Source organism: Vicugna pacos, chromosome 2, assembly GCF_048564905.1.
Source record: "Vicugna pacos chromosome 2, VicPac4, whole genome shotgun sequence".
Lineage (NCBI taxonomy): Eukaryota > Metazoa > Chordata > Mammalia > Artiodactyla > Camelidae > Vicugna > Vicugna pacos.
In genome coordinates this window covers 56,264,278-56,290,192 of record NC_132988.1, presented here as the reverse complement: position 1 = coordinate 56,290,192, position 25,915 = coordinate 56,264,278, and the positions used below count along the sequence as shown (strand labels likewise).

Below are 25,915 nucleotides of genomic sequence, written 5' to 3'. Positions count from 1 at the left end.
GAATTTGCTTTTTTCTATAGTAATATGGTTTTGTTCTTCATGCAATTCAATCACAGAATGAATTTAAGTCTATATTGTAGTTTGAGGGAGAAGAAGGAGAAGAATTAGGCCTTCTGTATTTAACGGAAGCATTAAGCAATAAATTCTATTTATGCCTTAGAATATTTTAAAGGAAAAAATCCTGATTATTGCCTAGGGAGCTAGCATAATCTTTCACTCATTAAAATAATAATTTTTATAAAGTAATGAATTTAATATTTATACGTTGCATAGCTGCTTGGTTTTTAACTTGTAATACGCACAAAATCAGAATAAGGGCTTTGATAAATTTCATATCACAAGAGAGAAAGTCTACTACAAAATGTGACATCACAGTATTTCAGTGTCTGTATGTGTCATGTAATAAGTAGAAAGAAAATTGTTTGCAGGGAATGAACTGTTGTTATAGACTACAGATCACATGTAAGAAGAAGCTGAGTGACAGTAAAGGATGTTTCACGAAATATTGGGACAGTAACTTTTTCAAGGAGAAACATAAAAATCCGTGGAGAAATGACTTTTCTATAGTTTTGATTTGCCATTTTTATATATTTTTGGTAGGAAAAAAACTTAAGGTAATTGATTATGCGTACAGAGTTCATAACTGTAAGTTTCTAACTGTATGAAATTGGCTGCACTGATGATACGAGGTACTTCAGTAGGTGTTTCTTTCCAGTACTGAGGTGTAGAATGCACAAAAATTTAAACAAATTGGAGTTTACTGTTATTCTAATCAGCAAGAGAAATCTCTTGGTAAATTTATGCTAGAGAATTTGAAATTATCTTAATGTATTTTAATTGTTTTATAGTGAAGCATAGCAAACATATAGAAAACTGCATAAAACACAAGGATAGTTTAGTGAATTATTATAAAGGAATCAACTACTACTGTGGTCCAGAAACAGAATATCATCGAGTGTCCTAAAACCATTATATTTCTTGTTGGCATCCCTGACATCTCTTCTCAGTAGCACAACCATTAATCTGAATTTTGTGATACTCATTTCTTTACATTTTAAATATAATTTTATCATCTGTGGGTGCATCCTTAAATAATTGAGTTTTGCCAATATTTCAGTTTATGAATGGACTCAATATTGCATGTGCTTTTTTCTTGCTTCTTATATCCTTAATTCTGTTTGTGTTATTCTTGTTGCTACATGTAGCTGTTGTTTATTCATTTACATTGCTGTATCATTTTCTATTGTATGAATGTGTCACAGTCTACGGGTGGTCTGTTTCCATTTTGGGGCTATCATAGGCAGTGCTGTTATGAATGTTCCTACACATATATCTTGGCTATATACTCTTATACTTTGCATGTATTTCTGTAGGATTTGTATCCAGGAGTAGAACTTCAACAATATGAGAAAGCATACATTGAACTTTACTAGATAATCTCAAACCCGTTTTCATAGAGATTTACCAATTTACATATTTCTAACAGTGCTACAAATCCACATTGCCCCATGCTCGCACCAAATTTTGGTTTTGTTGGATTTTTGAATTTTTATTAAGTCATTGGATGTATAATGGTATATCCTTGTGGTTTCAATTTGCATTTCTCTGATTAAAAAGGATTTTGCATCTTTTTTTGTATTTTTTTGCTCTTCAGGTTTCTTTTTGAGTTAATTGTCCATTTAAGTCCTTTGACCATTTTCTATTAGATTATCTTTTGTTCTTATAATTGATTCTAGGAGTTATATATATTGAATATTAGTCTTTTTTATTTAATTATATTGCAAATAGTTTCCTCTCTGTGTATTTCATTTTCATTCCATTCATAATGTCTTTAAATTTAGAATTATGAATTTTCTCCCTTATGATTATTGCTGTTTAGTTTTATCCAAGAAATCATTCCTTACTGCCAGAGTCATAAAGATATTATGCTCAATTATATTCTGAAGGCTTTAATAGTTTAGTCTTTTAAATTGAAACATTTTGTCTGCTTAGAATTTGTGTCAATATATGGGGGACAAGAAAAGAGTACAAGTTCACTGTTCTAGTATCTTGTTTATTTTCAATTGAGATTTAATTTGAATACAATAAAATGCACATATTTAAGTCGGCATAACTTCCAGTGAAGGCATTCACCAGTGTGATTAGCATCCAGAACAAGGCATAGGACTTTCCCATCACCCAGAAATTCCCATCGATCCTCTTTTCACTCTTAACAACGCCGATAGTTATATCTGGTTGATATGCTAATATAAATGGATAATGCAGTGTATTCATTTGTATCTTCTTTCTCTTAACATGTTTCTTATACATTTTTATTTTCATGTCACTAATTTGTTATTTTTTTTACTTACATTTGCTGAGTGGTATTATATTGTATGCATGCAGTGTAGTCTCTTTTTAAACTCCCTTTTCTGTCGGTTGATGATACATGGAAATGACGTTGACATTTTTCTTGATTTTCTTGCTTCTTTGTTTAATTCTAATGATTTCTCTGTAAATTTTGGTGAATTCTCTGCACACTCATATGATCTGTGATTAATGACTTGTATCGTCCTTTCTAATTTTTACATCTTTTATTTCTTCTTGCCTAGTGCACCTACTAGGGCCTTCAGGACAATGTCGAGTAAAAGTAATAGTAATAGGCATCCTTGGATTATTATCAGTCCCAAAGAAAAAGAAGTCAGTGCTACACTACTATATATAATGTCTTTCTTTTTCTTTGTTACTAACTTTGATCAGATTAAGGAAGCTTCATGCATTCCTGGGATAAACCTAATTTTTATATTTATATAAAATTATAATTATGCTTGTGTTTACATAAAAATTATTTGTTTTGCTACCACCTTGCTTAAGGTTTTTACATTGATCTTCATGACTAAGGTTACCTGAAGTTTTCCTCTTTGTTGAATTTTCATTTTGGTCTAAGGTTATGTTGGCCTCATAAAATGTGGTAAAGAGGGTTTTCTCTTTTTCTGTTCTCTCTGAGTTATATAAAATTGGAGGAATTTCTTCTACAAGTGTTTGATAGATGATCTTATGAAGCCAACTCAGACTAGAATTTTCTTTGTGGGAATTTTTTTTTTTAACTATTGATTCTATTTTTTCATGGTAAATAAAAAGTCGTATTTTCTAATTCTTTTTGTCAACTCAAAAAGTTGTATTTTTATGTTCTTTTAAAGTTTTTTTTTTCTTTTCTGTATGTATTGTCATAAATTTGCTGATAATATCCTTTTAAATACCTGAAACATTTTGAGACCTGAACTTACTTTTTTCTGAATAGTTTTCTTTATAAATAAAACTCTTAAATTATTATGTAAGTCTTCTACTTCTAATAATTCTTTCTCCCCTAAAGAATATCTTTGTCTGCTATTAATAGAGCTAAAACAATTTCCCTTCCATTACTATTTGAATGGTGTTTCTTTTTACTATCCTTTACTTTCAACTTTTCCTGTATCCTTTTGTTCTACACGTAATTCTTATGAAAAGGATATAAATGATTATTTGATACCAATTTGACTATGAGATGAGAGCATTTCACATATTTAAATGAAATGTATTTAGTAATACACTTAGGTTTGGGTCTTCCGTCTTGTACATTCTGTCATTTGTACATTCCATTTGCCTGGCTTATTCTAGGTTCCTTTTTGTCTTCTTTCTTGCCTTCTTTTGGATTGTTAATGTATATAATTTTTATTTTCCTCTTTCCTCCTTGTAAATATTTACTAATTTACTAAGGTGATAAGTAAAAGAAGTAAAGGTAAGTACCATATTACCCATTTGCCTATGAAAGCAGTCATTAAATGGCTTTGTGAAACTGAGGGGGAGAATTTTTTGAGTGTGAGAGAGTTAAGTATACTTGAATGCTGACACACTGAGCCAGTAGAGAGTAAGGGAAAGAAGATAAAGGAATGAAAGGTGATCATTGATGGAAGTCCGGAAGAAAGACAAAAAACTGGATCCAGAATTAGACAGAGTGCTTAATCTTAGACCAAGGACATCATTTTCCCGGGTGATGGGGGAAGTAAGGAGAGAACCGTGTGAATGCAAGCAAGTTTTCAAATGTGCTGTCAAGAAGTTAAGGGGATGGATAAGAAGTATGTTATCTTCTCTTGGAGAAATGGGAGGTGAGATTATATGCTAAGGGAGGAACTGTAGCAGAAAACATTAATTAGAGATATGAGGTCGGAAGTTTACAGACAGTGATTAAGTTTTGACAGAGCTACTATGGCAAACAGGAGAGAACTAATTAGGTACCATGGAAGAATTGCCAGGCAGGGCTGTTGGCTCATATGAGGGTAGAGACCAAAAATTCATTGTAGCACTAACCTATGTGGTTGTATATTTGTATCCAATAGCATTCAGTGGATGCAATGAATTTGCATTAATGGAGGGTCTAGATTTCATCAGATTGTTTTTGTTTTGTTTTGTTTTGTTTTATTGTTTTTGACAGCAGTTCCATAAGGCAGTGAGGGGAAGGATTTGGGCAGGAAAATGGTTGAGGTGGTAAAGCATGAAATCTCACTTGGACCTGGACGGTAGTGAAGGCAGGAGGAGTCTCAACCACAGGGAGGAAGTGTGGCTCAAGAGAATAGAGCCCACAGCAAATCGGAAGAAACTGACATTAGTTAGATTAAGTGAGAGCGCTTCAGAGGCGGGCGATTGTGTTTGAGGAGAGAGATGTGTAAATTCATGATTGGAAGGGTGGGTGGGTTCTGGACACTAAAAAAGTCATAATTGTAAGGGCAGAGGCGGACTTCATTTAGTTACCATCTAAGATGAGTGTAGTTCCAAGCTCAATGTAGTTGCTTCGCCCTTCTCTGAATTCAAAGTCTGTAATGTATTGTCTATGCCATTCAGTTGAAATGAATCATATGCTTCAAATTATGTCTAATTTCTCTTCAGTAATATCAAAGGACTCCTGTAATCATTTGTTTATGTTTCTATATTCTGACTCCCAAATTGGATTGAAACACTCCAGCACACTGACATTATATATGTGTTATTGAAAGGGACCATAAATATTTACTTTACAGTGCTTTTTACATTGGTGTCAAAATTATTTTGTATTCTTGCTTTACAAATTTTTAAGCATTCTTAATTTTTAAATATTTATTTGTTTCTATAACTCCAAACCGCAATTTTAATTAGCTACTGAATGTATAAAGCTTCAAATCTAGCTCTCAAGTAACTTTAAAAGTACTAGTACTATAAATGAGTTAGTAGCTTGTTAGTTCTATTTACAAATGGGGCAGTTCCTTCACATGGGCATTACACATTTGTATAATGTCTTCAAAGATACTTATCAAGGGAAAGCATTGCCATGCAAAAAATTACCGTTTTTTTCTACAGTATAGATTTAGCAGATGTGTGTTTAAAATAAAGGTTCCACTCTCAGTATCTCTATGTCTCAAAAAGAGTGAATGGCTTTCCAATTGACAGACTGTCAAGCTGTCAGTGTTTATTCTGTTGCCAGGCGCCAAGCATACACAATGCCTGTGGCCTTACCACCTTGAGCAGGGATACTGTCAGCTCTCATAAGCTAAGCAGGATTGTTTCTGCGTAGGATTTGAATGTGAGGTTGACCAAGTCTCAAATTTTGGACTAGTCTTGGCCCTCTTGACATTGTATAAGTAGAAGTTTTACTTTTTTTTTAATTTGGTGAGAGTATGAAAAGAATTATTTAATTTTCACCAATGCCAGTCAAAACAAAGAGCTTTCCTGCTTTGATATTTTTTACATGCTCTTTTACTTTGATGTAAGGTAGTGCTTCATTCAGTAGAGGCTGTGTTCAAGGTGTTAAGACACTGTGTATCCTTGAAGACAAATTCAGGTGAGCCTCAAAGCTAAAATTTGAAATCATCAAGATTTTCTATATACTTAAACTTTCTCCAAGAATATAGTTGTTCCTGTTTCTGTTAATCACGAAACAAAATTTCCAAGATGAAAAGTAATTTAAATAATAATATTCTATCCAGTCTTCTAAAACTAAATTTATTAGAAGACATTAAAATAAAGATTTGAATTAAATATTTAATTTAAAGGATAAGTTTATTCTTTTAGAAGAGGACTTGTACATAATAGCTTTTTTGCTTGTGCCTGAAGTCTTCTTTGTTTGTTTTGGTTTTGCCAATGCTACTCTTTTTATTGTGAAGTCTGAGCTCCAGCATTAAAATTTAATACTCTAAATTTAATGTCTTTGAACTTTATCACAAACAGGAAAATAATGCCAGGGAAAATAGATTAAAACTGATTTCACAACCAGTCTTAATTGCATAGTAATGCTTAGTATCTTCATAAAATTGTTTTTTCATGTAAGTGGATGAAATAAAATGGTACAGCAGTGATATTCTAGCTCCTAGGTATAGTTGTTTTTTAAGTAGGCTTAGAATCTTTACTCGGGTTCTCCAGCATTAAATCTGCAAATTTAAAACCTACAGCTTTGCATTTTAGGGAAAACTTAATGTACTATTTTTGCAAAGGGTATTACATAGATTGCCATTGGTCCTTTTTTAATGAATTGAAATGTTTTACTGCCTTGTACTTAGAAGAAAGCACAACCTTGCCTTCAAACAGCCAATTATTATATACTATACTGGTATTCTTCAATGTTGTTTGTATTCTGATTCTGCAAAATCTAAAATAACATTTTCCTTTTCATATTGTCCTGCTTTATGTTTCTTGTAGCACTTTTTGTAAGCTGATGTTATATACATACATATAATTATACATACAGTCCTTATAAATGTGTATATATGTGTACATATATGCATATGTAAACACACAAGTAAATATAATAAATTTACCTCTTTATAGCCTGTCTTTCCCATTGTAATGTAACTTCAAGAGTTGAGAATGCTCCTTTGTTCTTGCTATGTCTCCCAAAGCATGGCATATAGTAGATACTCATTAAGTAGTTAGTAGATTAACTAGTGAATAATGTGCATGCTGACATAAGAATCTAAGATTCTTTTCTGCATCTACAAGTGTAACAGCTGTGAAAATAAATAATAAAAAATATACGCACATAAATGATTGTTGACATGCCAGATTAGAAAGTGTTTGTGTAATTGCACCATTTCCATCATTGTATCCTTAATGCCTAGCAGAGTTGGCCCTTTTGGTCACAAAAAATATAATCAATAATTTTAGTGATTATTAGGTAAGAATTTTTATATTTTGTTTGCAGGCATTCAGAGAGAACAGGGATATAGTAGTTTGATTATTTTAAGCAAATACATTGATTATTCTAGGCAAAATGGAAGGGCACACAAAAGTACAGGTTTGTTAGCAATTATTGGTATTTGTAATTCCAGATCATTTTCAAATGACTAGGCTAGATTTAATATGTTGTAATGTGGAAAACATGCATAGCCTTTTCTGTCAGACATACCTGGGTTGAAATTCTGTCAGTTACTGACTATGATCTTAGGACTACTAAACCCAATGAATCTCAATTCCTTTATCTGTAAAATATGAATAATTTTATAAGGGATACCTATTCCTTAATACTGTTGTAAAGATTAAGTGAAAGTATGTTTGTGGGTTATATAATGATAGGTAATTAAAATAGTGCCAATTTGAAAATGGATAGTAAACTATGTGATTCATTTTTAAGCCAACACAAGAAATACAAAGTTGTTTCTGTTGCTATTCTGACAAGAAATTGCAAGAAATTGCTATGTGAGGTGGAGGAATAATTTCATTTTAGACATGATTGACAGAGCATTATGCATGATAATCACAGTGATAACATGAAAAATTAACCTTTTTGTTGTTTAATGTACTTTCTGAATCTAAAATTCTACAAGTCTGTTAATCAAAACTTGGAAGCATCTGTAATTTAATAGGAAGCTAATAGCAGAGAATCTGGTAGCCAACATAGCCTGCATAAACCCAGTGTTTATAATTAAACTCATTATTGGAAAATCTGCCATCCTTATTTACTATTACATTTCTAATGATAAATTTATGTCTTGGAAGCCTTATATAGTGGAGAGAATCTACAAAATACTCTGAATTGACAATCTGTTGTGAACATTCCAACTTTTTTTCTCCTACCCTACTATATATTTAATATATGTGATAAACTTAGCTCCATCAGCTTTTATTTTGGTGTGTCTTCAAAAAATATTGTGTATCTCAAACTCATGTGAGATTTAATCTAGTACCTTATAAAATTTCCAGTCTGCTAGACCTTCAAAATAATTGACCCAGCAGCTTCCTGATGGGTAAGGGAACTCTACACTATTGAAAAGTATATACTGTGGAGTGGATCATTTCTGCCTCAAAGGGAACCCATGTCCTATTGCTACATAGACGAAAGAATTACAGCTATATCCAGTGATGGTTAGAGTTAGTCTGATCTTTATGAAAGCGTTAGCTGTTGCTCGGATTGAGATAACTTCTGAGGGAGTCCTGCTTCAGGCAAGCAGCATTCACTGCCTCGAGAGAACAGGAGCTATCTCTTTTGGTGGATGGGATGATGCTGACTTCCTAGCACGGAGAAAAGATACCTGATAGTGTACAATTCCAGTTCAAATTTCTATCAAATTAGAACGAACAACTTTTTTTGGAAAGACTACAAAGTCTGGATTGCTGGCCTGGTATGGATTATTTTACTGCTTCTGAGGAAAGAGCTTATTATGAGGAAAGTAGGTGCTATTAACATGCAGACTCTCAGTAAATCTTTACAGACATGTGTGCTTGAAAAGAGATCCAGAAAGTCTGTGGCTGAAGATTGACTGTGTTAAAAGTTCAAGACCGTATCTGATACAAAGGAGGCAAGGTTCAGTTTCCTTCCCAATCTACTGGACAGCACCCACTGTAAGAACACTAGAATCTACCTCACTCCAACCTCTCTCACACACACAGACACGGACATACAACACACGCCACGACCACCGATGAAACTCCAGTCCAGCTCAGATCCACCCACACAATGTAGTTTCAGCTACAAATGTTGATTAATATCCAGGACCCACCACAGGAGCAATAATCATTAAAGCAATCTAAGTTAAGAATACACAAAATTGAGAAGCATTTGCTCGTATGTTCTCCTTTGGCAAGGTCTCATTGTCCTGATTGAACTTTAAGTGGAGATAGCAAAGATTTATTTCAGATAGGTTGAGTGAAGGGGTTACACAGCATGTGAGTCATTTGTCCGCATATGTCAAAATTCACAATAGATTCATTTGTTATACGGTGACATGCCTGGTACAGTAGATTCAGTTGAACCATAATCCCAAGGGTTTGTCATTGTACCTCAAATTATCTGCTTTCTTTCACCTCTAAATTTCTCTGTAGTCTGGTAAAATATTTGATTTTAGATCTTTCATTTTTCTCCCAGGCTTGTCTTGACTCCTTCAGGGGATTATAAATTCTCTTTCAACAGGAACTGGGTTTAATGTATTGGAGTGATTATAAAAATTTAAATAATCTGGGCACATATCTCACCAAATTTGCTAACAGAACCTTCACAACTCATTTGTTTGGAGGTTCTTAATTCAAACTAATGAATTATTATATTCATGTTAGTGATGAATAATTGAAATTGTAATCATGACTTTTGGTCACTGCTAACTGCACTGCCTCCTTTCTTTTCGTCCCTCTAGTAATTTGATCTTCCTTTGTGACCAGGAGACTTGACACACTAATGCTAGTCAGACACTATTACATTAAGACTTTTGTCCCAATTAAGCTGTTCTATGGTGATTGGAAAATGAAGAGATTGGCATTTGTTCATTTATTTTGAATAGAAACTGTGTTATTAGAAAAATTTTTTTGAGACTTGGGATGGCTTGGATGTCTGAACTATTGCCCCTTTAAAGTTTCTGCCATTAATTTGGATATTGTTTCCTCCAAGATTTCTTTCTTGACAAAAAGGCAGTGTGGTACAATAAAAACAAGTAACACAATTTGTTCCATTTTCAAAGAGTAGGAACAATTGATTTGCATGCTAAAACCAGTAAGTATTGACTGTGCTATAAAGACAGAAATCTGCTGTTTAGCAACTGATCTTCATCTCCAGTAGCATGGAGACTGGCGACATGTGGTTGTGAATGGACAGCATGTTCCTCACTCTACTCTTGGTCTTTGAGGAGAGAATATTCAAATGTATGGTATTTTTACTGAGACCTTGGACCCGTACAACCTATTAAGGCAAACATGATCTTACTTATCTGATGGAAAATATTTCCTTCTTTAATCATGCCTCTCTTTGAAAATGTGTACAACTTCATAATCTTGCATCCAATAAATGTTTATTTCTGGCTATGAAAAATGAAAAAAAAAAGCATTTTCGAGTTAGTCATGTAGTTCTGTTTTAAAATGTTTCATATTTAAAATTCTTTTTGTAGTTGTTGAGTTTGGTGGTCTTCTGATAGCAGGGTTATTGCTACAATACAGGCTATTGCTACTGTTAGTTTCCTCCTTATATTTGCCTATGTTTTCCAGATTTTCTGCAAAAGGCATATAATACTATTATAATTAGAAAAAAAGTTAAGTTTTTAAAGTTAAAAATAATTTTGAAGTTCTCTTTGTGTTTAGAGGAGAGAAACTATTTCTGAAACTTCATCAGAAATACCAAGTAATTGAGAATTTGAGGACAAAAGTTTTCATGTCTGTATTTGAAAAATTCTGCTCTCTGGCTCTGGCATTCTCTGATTCTTTCATTCCAATGCCATCTTGCTTTCATAAAGCATTCTGAAGTGCTGTTTTTAAAATGGCAAAACAATTCATTTTATTTGTTTCCAGATACTATCTATGACATTAGAATATACAATTTATATCTCATTTGAAGGACTATACCATGTTGAATTAATTTGTAGCCTTATTTATTAAACAATCTATTTTTAATTAAGATAAATGTATCTAATATAATTTTACAGAATGGCAATTTTACATATAATAATAAACCTAAAAATTCTTGCCATAACCAACATGATTTTTAATATGTGAAATGTGTCTTCAAATGATTTCCTTTGGTGAGAGTTTGAAAGAACGTTGGAACAATACCTCAGAATTATACATTTATTTGTTCTAACTTAAAAAAATTAATATTTGATACCTTTTCCTATAAAATTTAGGTTACTTGGATTTTATGGTAAATAATTAATTTAAAATAATTTATAATTAAATAATTTCATATTATCTATAAGGTCTTATTAAAATATAAATGTCCACATTATTTTATATCCTGAAACTAGTAGTCCATGCTGGATCCCAAGTGTTTACTAACCATTAAAAAAGTAGATAAATGACTGAAGAAGTAATAAAAATTTTTAAAAGCTTAAAAAAAGAAACATGTCTTATTCCTGCTCTGATCTGCAGTTTCCATAGGCGCTTAAATCATCAAATATGTATCATCCAAAATTTTGTCATGCTCAAAAGAGTTCTGATGAACAGTTTTTTAAGGTGACGGTTAAACATTTTTCTTCAAAAATAAAGCCTTATTATTTAGATGCATAGCATTATTATCAGTTATTAAGTCAATGCAACTTGGGTGTTGCTGACATATATTCCACTTCTTGTTGAGGCTACAAATGTTATTTTGAGGAACAGTTTTTTAACTTTAAATTGTCAGCATTTTCACCAGGGTCTTAAATGTCTTTCCAGTAAATTCTGTATGAATTTAATAAATAATTTATTGAAGTTGTATAGAAAGCTAAGTTTGCATAGCATTCTTTCTAACATGGAAAATGAATGTTTGAAAATGGAGATGATCTTTTTAGTAATTAGAGGCACTTTTATTAATAACTGCAATTCAGGTGCATTGAAGGGGTTTTATACTTATTGGCAATGAACTTTGATTTTAAAATATTCAATAAATACACTTTATCGGGGTTATTAAGCTTCATTATAATAGTAAAATAGTACTTCTAGAATTATTTTTTATAATCAAAAGTGAAAAATGAATCTCACTGTAAAAAATAATTTTAAAATATCTTGGATTAATAGGTTATGCCTTGAAATGTCTAATTAATAAAATGAATGCATCTAGCTGAATATAATCACCCTGAGAAAGTCACTTGATGCTCATGAGGAGAAAAGTACTTATCTCCTGAAAATGTTTTCAAGTAATTCTTAATCAGAAGCTATGGAAAGTTTTATTACCCTGGAGTGCTTGAATAAAAGTAGTTTTTGTGGGTTTAAATTGGAAAAGCATTTGAAATGCTTTGCTTGAGATTTCTTCTTTTGATTCATTCAAGTCTTATATGAATCTGTATCCCAAACTGAGATGAGAAATCTTTCAGACCCAGACTAATGCATTTCAGAATGTCTATTGCCATTTAGAGCAATAGTATGATCTGAATAAGTGTATTTTCATTAAATAGGAGACAATGTCTTTTAGGATTGTGGGGAAAAGTCAGATTTCTGTCTCTCATATAGGAAATGCTGTACTAATGGATATTTTTCCCTTCCAAAGAAAATTGGAAACTGGGGAATTACTCTTGGAGGCAAATAAAATAATTCCAGTTCAGGAACTGGGTTCTTGTCCATTCTTTAACATACCAAGTTGCAGCTATTAAGTGAAATATCTCTATCTTACATATGTAGACCTGAGTTTTGTGGGTTGAAGACCCTCTTAAAAATCATTAGTTTGTTTGAATAACCAAGCCTAGAGTTCTAGACTTCCGTGTTTTTTCCACTGCATTAAAAGTTCTTTCCACAATTTCAAAATCTATACCTTTTATGGTAAACAGTAAAGGTGAGATCTGTTCTTTTTTTTTTTCTTTCAGATTCTAAGTATGGAACAATCTTGAAATGTATTCATAGTTTTTTTATAGCTTATTAAATCCCAAGGGAAAAATCTGCTGTATTTAAAATCTCACTAATAAAAATTTCTCACATTTTCCTAGAAAATAACGTCAATCCTCATGCTTTTCTCTTGAAACTCCTGGTTATTAAAATATGTGTAGATATTTTTGTCTATGTTTTATTCTACTTTTAACTTTATTCTACTATGCTTTGTGTAATATTTAATTTTTAGTCTTGTCTTTTTTTTTTCCTTTCTCTGTTCAATTTTGATTTGTCATTGTAGAGGTAATAGTTCCATTCATTTGTTCAAAACCTTATTTTCTTTTCAGTGACAGCTACATTTTACCTTACTCTGAATTGACATTCAGTTTTAGCTTATTATTGTTAACAAAAGCCCATTTTGATTAAAAATAAATGGGTGCAGGTGAGAGTGACTTGAATTTCTGATAGAATATTTTCATAAATTATTTTTAAAGAGATGTTTTATAATCCTAAGTAGAGTTTTCCAGCCACAATGTTTTTTGCCACAGTGTAGTCCGACAAAAATATATTTGAGCTACTATGCCAGCCATCTTTTTTTCAAGATGAGGTTTGGGTGAATCATGACAAAGCAAGGATAGCCCGATGTTGAAGTATTCAACATCAGATTCAAGACCATGTAATATCAGCAAGCAGTTATGAGTACTTACTATTGATAGAGTTATCTTTTTTAATGAGAATTTAGATAGAGATGATAGATAGATGATAGATACATAATAGAAACATGATAGATGGTGTGGATATACATATCTTTATAAACACAAAAGCAACGTAGACCAAAGACATACTGTATTCATAACATATACAGAGAGAAAAATAGGTAGGATATTTTGTGAGTTATACTATATGTTAAAAGCTTCATAACAGACACATTTACACACACAAATAACTCTGCTGCTGCTTTGGATCTTATATTTAAATAGTGTGGTAGCATAAGATATAGAAATCTAAAATTATTCAGAACATTAAGATTGTGCTATGCTTATGATTGTATAACTTTATTAGAACAACTGATTTGAAAATAATTTGCTTATTTTGGGGGGGCCATGCATGTAGAACAAAAAAAATAGTGGCAGCAGAAGATTCACAACTAATTTAGCAACTTAATAATCAAGTCAATAATAAGTAGAAAAAAGCAAAATTCATTCTGGATGATTGGAAACATAGAAATACATTATATTTGTAGTGCCTAGCATTTTAACCTGATTTACCTGATTTACTTAATAGCAATAATGGAAATTAGCCCCAAATATAAGAGATATCAAGAAACTAGCTAAAGTTTTGATTGTCTGATGCCTTAACTTGGATATAATTAATAACTAAATTTAGAAATTATTGAAGAAAAGGAATTATGTAGCCTCATTACATTTTTTTTCTTATTACATTTTAATCAGCGATGCAGCTCAATGCGATGCAATCACATTGTGTTTAAGGGTAGTAGGCAATGAAACCAATAATTTATAGATTAGTCTAGCCACAATAATTTTAAAATATTATAATTCAGGAAATAGTCTAATCATTTTTATTTATAGAATACTAGTTTTACAAATATTAAAAATTGCTTCCACAGATAGAATTTAAACCTGTAAAGAATAAACTAAGAATGTATTTCATACTTTTATGTTTAGTGAAGAATTCTTTTAATATTAACCACTTACTAAAGAGAACTGTTATAAAGTATTTTAAGACAAATTGCATTTTTAATGTTAAAGCCTGTCCTTAATTTTGATAGCATTTTATGAATTCTCTTTTCTGCATTGTATAACAAAAATATACTTTTTGAATAACATTATGTGTGAATACTCCTACCTGGTAATATCTACTCACTATTTTCCTACTTCCCAATCAAAAAAAAAAATTTTTTTTGAAGTATAGCTGATTTACAATGTTGTGTTAGTTTTAGGTGTACAGCAAAGTGGTTCAGTTATGTATATACATATATATTCTTTTTCAAATTCTTTTCTGCAGATCCAGTTTTTTCCTTAACTTCAACAAGGCACAGAAGCAAAATATAATCTTTCTAATTGTTTGTTGCTGGGAAAATTATTGACAATATAAAATATTTTAATTCTACTGAATTATTATAAAATACATACACAGAATTATAGGAATACTATAATTGCAGACCACACTTTTTAAAAATATGGTTCCCATGGAAGCATGTAATTCTTGCTTAAAAAGATAAAATCTGGTTGTTTGAATAGTAAAGTCTGTACTGTTATGGAAAGGACAGCAATGGGCCTTAACGAACAAAAAGGACTTGGACGGAGACAAAGGCCACGCCTGTCACTTGCAATAAGAAAAAGAATGGCAGTGATAAAAATTGGCAGAGATATTTCTTAATAGAAGTTTAGGTGAAAATGAACTGCAGATTTTAGTTGAGTACAAAGTCAAATGAAACAATAATGTTCTAAGTCCACCAAAAAGCTGATGAAATTTACTGAAGTCATTAAGAAAGTGATGTTGCAAGAGAAACCCACGAAGGAATTAAAGATCTTAAATATAACAAATATGGCATATGAATACTGTGTTCATGGTATTAATGGCAGCCAGGTACAAAAAAGAAATGGTGATGTTTTATATTAATTCAGGCTCATGTTTTGAATCAAAGACAGATAAATATGGCTTTGTGCAAGGCTCCTTTCTGGTAAGATTTGAAAAGCAGCAGGATAATGTTCATCTTCGCCCAAAATATCTTTAATTATCCATGGAGGTGCCTGATACTTCACTGTTAATTTCGCAGTGCAACATCTAGACACCAGCTTTTAAAATGATTTGAAAAGAAGGAGTTACCACTTTCAGCTGTAAATAACCTATGATTAGAACGTGTATTTACTTATTGTCCTCTCTTTTCATAAACAGAATGTGTGTGGAAATGAGATAATTGAGGGAAGAATTAGATCTTAGAGCCCTAGGAAGCAGGTAGCCCAAGCGAGGAATATTACTAAGGGCTGATGCACTGACTAGGTAACTGTAAGGCAGTGGAGCCAGGGAAGATACGTTTTCAGAGAAAGGGAGAGAAGATCAAAGGGAGAAGCATACAGTAGGTACCTGTCGCCTGCTTTATTCCTCTGTTTCAAATGAAGTTTGGTTACATTCTCAGATTGTACATATTTGCACAATGTTGTATCAGTAAATGAAAAGATGGGTAATGAGAGGGACAGGTACCTGGAAGCCATGTTAGTTGGCTTTGTAGTGCTTAGTAGCACCATCTGGAATTAAGGTTCAAAAGTTTGAATGAATTTAGCTTTTCAATAGATTATCAATGAATGGTATTACTATTAATACATGGACAGCTCCATATTAGTCATAACCAGGCACTGAAACTCCCAGAGTATCTGACCTCTCACCAGCTAGTTTTCTAGTGCCCTAAAGAAGAAATCGGTATCCCTTTTAAAAATAGCTATGAATATGTTCATTATCTTGATTTTTGAAATAATTTCACATATACATATGTATGTCAAAATTTATCAAAATGTACACTTCAAATATATGAAATTTATACTGTCAATTATACTTCAGTGAGGAAGTTTAGAAAAGCCCATTGCAGAGCTAATTAAATTGATAAATAAAATTCTTTGACTATCAAAATTTATGTTTTTAATTTTTATATTAAAGTCTTTGATTATCCAGATGTATGTAAACAGATGAAGGAGTTAAGTCAGTTATGTGCTTTACCTCGTATTTCACAAAAAATGTGAATGTAATGATCACATATGAGGTTCAAAAACCTTGTCAATTAACTTTATAGTGCAAGTTAAACTAGTCCTTCTAACTGTACATATCTCCATGCTCCTGGAATTCTAGTTGTTTTCTTAATTCTCTGAAAATGACTATACTTAATATTGTCTAAGTAATTTGGAATGTATTTTAAAAATATGTACATTTCTGCTGCCATTTTCATTAGTAAAGCAGAGTTAAATAAATAAAGGCAATAGTTTTTTTCAAACATAACACATTGCCCATGAGATATTAAAATTTATGATTTTCCTTATTGGTTTATATAAGAAGATTTAGGCGAACTTTTAAAATGTAGTATGTGTCTGTACAAACTGTAAGTTAGCTATTAAACTATTCTAATTTTAATTCTCATTTTCTTACATACCATGCACACTTACTTTAGAGCTGTGTTATAAGCAGTATCAGTACTTTGCCACTCTTGAGAGGATGTTCCTCGCTAGCATATCTGATCCACCATAAGTCCATGGGGTTTATTACAGCGTCAAGTTTGTATTACTTTATTTTGGAAACAAAACTTTATTTATAATTTAAATTGCTTTTTTATTCTATATGTTATCTGTATGAGGAACTGTTAAAATTTAATATATGATATCAAATTTTAATCATCAGAACACATCTTTTGAGCTCATTGCCTATAATTTTTCAAAAAGCCCAGAAAACCCTGTAATGAATAGAATCAATAGAATAGTAAAGTGACACAATAAAAATTTTCTAGATATTTCTTTCTTTATTAGAAATTTGCAAATTAAAACAATGACAGAGTTTGCATACCACTACATTGAAACAATTTGAGTAAAGCAAAAAGAAAGAGGAATTGGAACATCAACTGTTATTTCTACCCAAAATCTGACTGCTTTATTTTGTGGCATTTGGTCTTTGCAAAACACTCAAAATATAAATCCTTGTTCTATAACCTAATGGTCAGCCTGATAGTGTGTTAGTCATTAGTACTGGTTTGTACTTGCAGTTAAGTGCATTCCTATTGTGAAGGATTTAAGAGACCCTCTAAAGATGTAGCTGACTAGCCATTTAGCCAACTCTCTAATCCAGGGGTTGGCAAACATTAAAATATTTTAGGCTTAAGAGCCACTTATGGTTAAATAGTCTTTTTAATATATGTATGTATGTATTTTTTATAATTCTTTAAAATGTAAAACTTATTTTAGCTCAAGGACTGTACCAAAAAGAGGCCCAGGGCCAACCATCGTTTGCTGATCCCTGGAGTTATTTTGCAGATTTGGCTTCCTCCACAGAGGGTTCAAGGACACTTGAAAGAATAAAAAAATATTAAAATAAATAATAAAGAATTAGCAAATAAATGATATATTAGAACTAAGTCAAGATCAAATAAAGGAAAACTAAGAAACAGAGAAACCAAAATATGCTAAAGTCAACTTATATAGTTAAGATACTTAAGATACTAGAGCTTAAGAATTTGGTTCCAGTCTCTTAAAAGCCCAAAAAAGACATGGTCGGTTACACAGGTATTATTATTATTAAAACGATAAAACATACCATACGCTTCAAAATAGTGTCTCACAAAGGACTTTATTCTCCTCAATAGCGTTTGTAAGCCAAATGTACATATGACTGTTTTGACATAATTTTCTGATAAAAGCTGAGAATGTAACTATGAATACCCAAGAAGGCAATTCTAAACAGTTTTAGGGATTTTCAACCAAGTACATGGTCTTCTAAGTTTCCAAGCTGATTCAAGAGGAAAAGATAAAATGCCCTGGAATTAGATGTTCTTCAAATAATTATGCACATATATTTCCCACTTCAAACAGTTTTAGGGATTTTCAACCAAGTACATGGTCTTCTAAGTTTCCAAGCTGATTCAAGAGGAAAAGATAAAATGCCCTGGAATTAGATGTTCTTCAAATAATTATGCACATATATTTCCCACTTCAATTTACAGGGAATTTTAAATTGTTTGTTTTTATCTAGTTATATTAGACTTAATTATTCTTTATAGAAAACTTGGGAAATAAGAAAAAATCCATAATCATACTACTCTGAATAATGTGTGTTAGTATTTTAGTGGGTTTTCCTTATTAAATTTTACAAACCTGTATAGATGTATTTTATGGGCATAATTATGCAAATAACCCTCTATTTTTTAATATTTAGTTTTTTTTGTTTTTACTCTTTAAAGTTTTATAATGAATGTAATAAATAGATTTCCAAAAATGAAATTGCTAACCTAAAGTGTACAGCATTCTCTTTCAGTTTTTAAGTGTTATTCCTAGTCATTTTTTCTTCAAAATATTTTTCCATTCCACCAGCAATTAGAGAGTGCCTATTTACAAAATGTAATACTTCAGTCCACTTGTCAGTACTAAGGAGTCACATTATTGTAAACCCTTGATGACTGTAGGGAAAAAAAGAATCAATCTGCAATCTCCTGTATTATTAATGTCAAATAAGCATTCATGTTTCTTTTTTTTAGTTGTGCATATTTTTCTTTCATTTATATTTTTCAAGCATAGTATTGTTATCAATTTTTGTGAGATATTTCCATGCTAAGTCTTTTTTCCCCTTTGTCATATTTCTTTGTAATGTTTCTCTAATGCGCGATTTGCTTTTTAATTTATTTTGTTTTGACTTACAGAAAGCTGTAATTTTAGTACAGTCAAATCACCTTCCTTATGACTTCGTCTACTAACTTTCATACAAGGAAGGCATTTCCTGGTAAGAAATCAGACTTAGACTGTCTTGCCACCTCCCCTCCACCTCTTTCATGGGTTTGAATATTTACAGTTATCTTTTCAACCCATCTGAGTCTTGGTTGTTTTTTTTCCTCTTCTTTTCTGGTATGATATTCTATAAAGAACTAAATGATTATTGTGTCCCAAAACAGGTGAACAGTTTTCTGTGCAGCGAAAAGTCCTCCCCTTCTCACTGATTTGTGATGCCTTAAATAAGCACATTATTACATTTTAAATATGCTTAAATCCTCATAAGTCATATTAGGGTCAATTAAATAACCTGACCTGCCTTCATGAGTATGTTTCTCAATCCAGATCCACATGTATCTATCTCTTGCTTTATAGTTAGTGGACCATCTTCCCAAAATCTAGCTGAGTGACCGTCTTGACTTTTAAATCTCGCAGATTTTCATTTTCTTATCTTTTTTGGGAGTGTTGCAGTGGGTAATTTGAAAAGGCAGTGTCAGAAACAACCATCTAGATTACAGCCTTTGTAAAGAAACCAACCATTCTATCCCTCAAAAGCAGGCTACTCCTGGTTTGTGACAATGACTCTACATCACTATAGAGAAATACACTTATCTTCTTAATTGCTAAGGAATGGGAGAATAAAAAGAGAACCAAAGGTAGTTTCAAGTCATTAAAATGAATTTGGTTGTTTTACGGCAGTTCAGAAAGGAGTACTGTTTTGTGTCACTTGGAATTATTATCTGATCTGTGATGATCGTTCTTGCTGAACTTAGTCTTTTGCAATCTTATTAAAATTCAGCTTACATTCGGGTAGCAAATGATAGGGACTCTGTGGAACTCAGGTTTAGTGCAAAAAGGATTTTTATTCTCAGATTCAGAGACATAAGAATGGTTATTGAAATATGCAAACAAAATGTTACTATTTTTGGCTTATTTATCATTTTGATTACATACAATATTTTTCTTTCATTTTTTAATTGAAATATAGTTGACATGCAATCTCATAATTAGTTTCAGGTGTACAACATTGTAATGCAACATTTATATGCGTTACAAATTGATCACCATGATAAATGTAATAACCATCTGTCACCATACAAAGTTACTGTAGTATTAGTGATTATATTCCCCATGCTTTACATTAAAACCCTATGGCTTATTAATTTTACAACTAGATGTTTGTACCTCTTACTCCCCATCTCTCACTTTATTCAACTCCCCATCCTACACCTCCCTCCCATCTAGTGACCACCAGTTTATTCTCTAATTTTGCATCTGTTTCTGTTTTGTTTCTTAGATACCATGTATAAGTGAAATCATATGGTATTTTTCTTTCTCTGTCTGATTTATTTCATTTAGCATAATACCCTCTAGGTTCATCCACATTGTTGTAAATGGCAAGATTTCATTTTTTATGGTTGGGTAATATTCCATTGTGTGTTTATGTGTATCTTTATCCATCTTTATCCATTCATCTATCCTTGGGTACTTAGGTTGCTTTCATTAGCTATTGTAAATAGTGGTATGGTGAACGTAGGGGCACATGTATCTCTTGAAATTAGTATTTTTGTTTTCTTTGGAAAAATACCCAGAAGTGGAATTGCTGGATCATATGGTAGTTCTATTTTAAGTGTTTTGAGGAACCTTCATACTGTTTTCCATAGTGGCTACACCAGTTTATATTCTGACCATCAGCGCATGGAAGTTCCCTTTCTCCACATCCTCACCAACACTTGCTTGTTTTTTTCTTTTTATCTTTTTGTTAATAGCCACTCTGACAGATGTGAGATGGTATCTCATTGTGGTTTTGATTTACATTTCCCTGATGATTAGTGATGTTGAACATCTTTTCATCTGTCTGTTGACCATCTGTATGTCTTTCTTGGGAAAATGACTGTTAAGACCCTCTGCCCATTTTTTAATCAGGTTGTCTTGTTTTGTTTTTTGGTATTGGGTTGAGTGAGTTCTTTATATTTTTGGACATTAATCCCTCATCAGATATATCATTTGCAGATATCTTCTCCCATTCAGTAGGTTGCCTTTTCACTTTGTTGATAGTTTCTTTGCTTTGCAAAAGATTTTTAGTTCAGTGTAGTCCCATGTGTTTCTTTTTGCTTTTGTTGCCCTTGTCTGAGGAGACTGAAAAAATATTGCTAAGACTTGTCAAAGACGGTACTGCCTGTCTTTTCTTCTAGGGGTTTCACGGTTTCTGGTCTTACATTTAAGTCATTAACTCATTTTGAATTAATTTTTGTATTTGGTATAAAAAAGTGGTCCAGTTTCATTCTTTTGCATGTAGCTGTCCAGTTTTCCCAACACCTGTTTTGAAGATATGACTTTTTTCCCACCGTGTATTCTTGATACTTTTTTTGTAGATTAACTGACTGCATAAGTATGGATTTATTTCTGGGTTCTCGATTCCATTTCATGAATCTATGTCTGTTTTTTTGCCTGTACTGTATACAGTTTTGATTACTATAGCTTTATAGTATATAGTTTGAAATTAGAAAGCATGATACCCTTAGCTTTGTTCTTTGTTAATATTGCTTTGGCTATCTGGGGTCTTTGGTGTTTCCATGCAAATTTGATGATTATTGACCATATACAATATTTAATGCAATGCCTCCAATTATTCTTCAGTAAGTACTGCATTAAGATATTTATGCATTAATATTAGCTTTAAACAGTGGCAAAAGAATCTTAATTTTTTATTTTTATTTGAACTTAAGCTTTCTAATGAAACAAGCTATATGCGGAGCTATTTTAAACTTTAGGCTGAAAACTCTCTTGGGTATATCAAATCTAAAGCATTTGTCTTAAGCGTCGGAAACCTGGGAGAAGTAAGCTTCATGGTTAACATCTGGTTTTTCAGTCCTACAGTTTCTCTTCCTAGAGATATGCTTACATTTATCCAATTATTGGATCTGAGTCCCACACAGGAGTTATATTTAAATTTGAACATGATAATTCCTGGTAGTCTGTTCAGAATTCCACTTTACCTGTTCTCTTATGAAACTGTTCAAAGTTCACTGGGGTTTTAGGTATCATTGTCAAATCATAAACTATAAAGATAAGATGTACTGTAGTTGGTATACATAAAGCTTGTTTTAATTTACCAAAAAAAAAATCCATTCACAGCAGTTAGAGGGTGGGTGCTCTCTTCTACTTACAAGATTTAGGAAAGCTCTCCATTTAACTGTTTTTAACTTTCTAATCTCATCCATCGAACTATGTTGTGAACATTGCTTTCTGAGGAACCACTTTATCAAATGAGTGGGAAGTAATTAACTTAGAAATTGTGCAAGCTACCCATTCCATAGAGGATTGATTAAAATGTAGTCTGTAACACTGTTGGCTATAAGAGAAAGAGCAATATCATCTCTAGTAATATTCCACAAGCTATCTGTGTCGTTTCATGTATTGAGAACAATACCACTATTATTTTACACACACACACACACACACACATACACCCTGAAATGTTGAGTTTATCATGCACACTGGACCAACAATGGCACCCCTCATATCAATTCCATAGACCTGATGGTCCAATAATGAACGTGTCACTCAAGGTATATCAACCAGAATCCTTTAACAAGGTTTTTATAAGGGAAACTTAAAAGAAATTTCCTCTTGATCCAAGGCTTAAAGAATAAAAAGCTGAGAGACACCTGCAGTCCTGATTGTTGCAGACAACCAGACTGACAGAATAAAGCCAATACTCAGATTGAAGGTAAGAGGCATAGAGAGATTGCAGATGGTCTCTGAATTCCTGAAGGATCCAGTTCTCCCTAGTTAGAATTGGTTTTTTTATTGTAGTCTGCAACTAATGGAGTTCCACCTTATCATGTGACACTACTTAATTCATTTGGCAGGAAGTTTGTAATTCAGTCTAGTACGGATAAAGGAGTTCTTTTTTCTAAATCCGTTTCAGGAATGGCCCTGGAATCTCTACCATCATTACTGATGTTTAGATCTCAATCATTCCATCAATCAATTATAATAACTTTAATTTTAGGAGAGTTTATTATGCTCTACCTGTGTATCTGTAACTGTTCTATTTCTCACAAAAGCTATATGAGGTAGATAACTTCAATGTGCATATATTTCACATATATGAAATAGAGAATTTAATTAACTTCCCTGTAAAAGTAATAGATTTAATATTGAAACTTAAATCTGTTTGATTTCAGAGGTGCTTTCTTCACTCCTCTACCATCTTGCTTCTATTCTAGCGTACCTACTGTGTGCCAGTAATGGTCTAAACACTATAGATACAGGGTAAAAGGACATAGTTTCTGCTTCTTAAAGCATATAGTCTAGTGAGGAATATAGGTAAATCAATAGACAACCTTCAGTGCTGTCTTCGTCTGCTCGGATTACCATAACAATACAACATAGACTAGGTGGCTTAAATAAAAGGAATTCATTTCTCAGTTCTAGAGGCTTGAAAGTGCAAGAGCAAGGTGCCAGCAGAGTTGGTGTCTGGTCAGCTCTCTCCTCTTTGCTTGCAGATGACTGCCTTCTCACCACGTGGGAAGTGAGATTGAGGGGAGATATTCCTGTCACATGGCATTCAAATCCATTCTTTATACATAAGTAAGGGTCAACAACTTACTAAATTATAGCCAGATATCTAAATTGACAGCTGGCACCTTGGCTGCAAATATGTAAAAGCACTGAGCCAAAGCACATCCATTTCTCAGCTGAATTAGAACAAGAAGAAAGAAAAATGTGTTGCGTGATCCTGGGAGCCCATGCTCTGTTAGATTGATGGAGAACTGAGTGAATGGTTCTCCCTTTCCTGTGCCTGTTTTCAGCTGATGAGGAGAAATACAAGTTTTATGACTGAACACCATAAAATTATGATAATGATGGAATCTATTTCCTAAAACCATGTCTCTCCAGATAAATAATTTTGAAATCAAGAAGAAAAATTAGCATGTCAGTATCTTTTAATGCAGGGTCATATCCAGACATAATTCAGGATAATTTTAGTCAGTGCTAGGAAGACTCTAGAATGCCCAGCTCCAGAAAACTATGGTCAGACTAATGCAGTGGTTCTTAACCTGAGCAGCTGTTTAAAAAAAATGTGCAGTGCCTGCTTCCCACCCCAAAACAAATCGATCAGTCTCTGGGGGTGGGACTTGGCATTTTTAAAGCTTCTTAGATTATTCCGCTCTGCAGAGAAGCACTGGCCTACGCTGAGAAACCATGACCTAATGTAGCAGCCAGTGAAATTCCTTCGTCTGAAATTAGATGGTCCAGCCTGTGTAGAGCAAAGTGTTGTTATTAGCCAGTATGTGGGTGTGGGAATTTCACATAAAGACGGGAAAAGCCCGTGGAGGGGTCGTCAAGACCAATCACTCATCAAGTGGAGTCAAGTATTACGGAGTGGCCACCGGAGATCTAAGCCCACAGCTGGGCAGGGGCTTAGGGAAGTGTCGTTTTCTGGGACCAAATGTAGATTATGGACATTCAATGTGGCTTTCTGTTTATAAACTCCACTGAGGAGATAAATCTTACTAAGTCCCCCTTGAAAAACTAATTGAAGGACTTAGTCGTAAGCAGCACTCAAGTAGGAAACTCATTGCAATTTAGAATCTGGACTTAAATCAAGTGTCCCTTCCGGGACTCAAGTCTGTATTTTAAAAAGTCCTGTTCTCTTTGGGCATCTGGTCAGTGATGAAGAGGATCACATCCCAGGCTGCCTCTCAGCTCCTGCCTTCACATCCTGCTCTATATTTTCAAGGAATTTGCCACCTGACATATTTTATTCATTCTATTTGTTTATTGTCTGCTCTCCTGTATTAGAACAGAAGTTCCATGAGAGCAATGGAATTTTCTGATTTCATCCATAATGAATTCTCAACAATGCCTGATACAAGGAAGATCATTAATTTTTACTCAATGAATTAATGGAAACAGCTTTCAGGGAAATTTCAAAGGTTATTTCTTACCTAAGGAGCTGTGTATTCGGGTAAGATTTTGAGACAGTATATGGATTCTGGTCCTAACTTCAAAACCTACTCTAACATGTGTAATAGCTTGAATATCTTGGATATATTACTTATTAAAAAAGCTTGAGTTCAAATAAAAATGAAGATTATTTTGCCACTATTTAAAGGTAATAGTAATGCATAAATATCTTAGTGTAATATTTACTGAAGAATAATTTTTAAAATTCCTTTACATTAAGAAAAAAGAAAACATACCTCCCCATTTCTAACTACACTGATTGTATACTTGTAGTAAGCAGGATCAGGGTCCCTCAAACTCTAATCGTCTGAACTTTGAATATGTTACATTGCATGAGGAATGTATTAGAGAAAGGAGAATGATATGGAAAAGGGGAACAAGGGTAGCAGATGGAATTAAGTTTGCTAATCAGCTGATCTTACAAAGGGGAGATTTTTCTGAATTATCCAGGAGGGCCCAGTGCAACCACAGGAACTCTAAAAGGAAAAGAGAGAGGCAGAAGAGAAAGTCAGAGAGCTGTGAGGTGGAGGATCTGCTGTTGCTGACTTTGAAAAGTATGGAAGTAGACCACGAACTAAGAAATGTGGGTGCTTTCAGAATCTGGGACTGTCTCAGTTAAAAGCCTGCAAGAAAATGGGGACCTCAGTCCTACAACTGCAAGAAACGTGGTTCTGTCAACAACTCATATGAGCAGGAAATATATTCTCCCCTAAACTCCT

The 25,915-nt window shown here is 32.8% G+C and overlaps 1 protein-coding gene across 1 annotated transcript in view; it reads left to right on the top strand.

Annotated features, from left to right (window-relative positions):
* GRID2 (glutamate ionotropic receptor delta type subunit 2) overlaps window positions 1-25,915 on the top strand; it is a 1,264,409-nt gene that overhangs the window by 808,168 nt on the left and 430,326 nt on the right. The gene's annotated exons all lie outside the window — the stretch shown is intronic.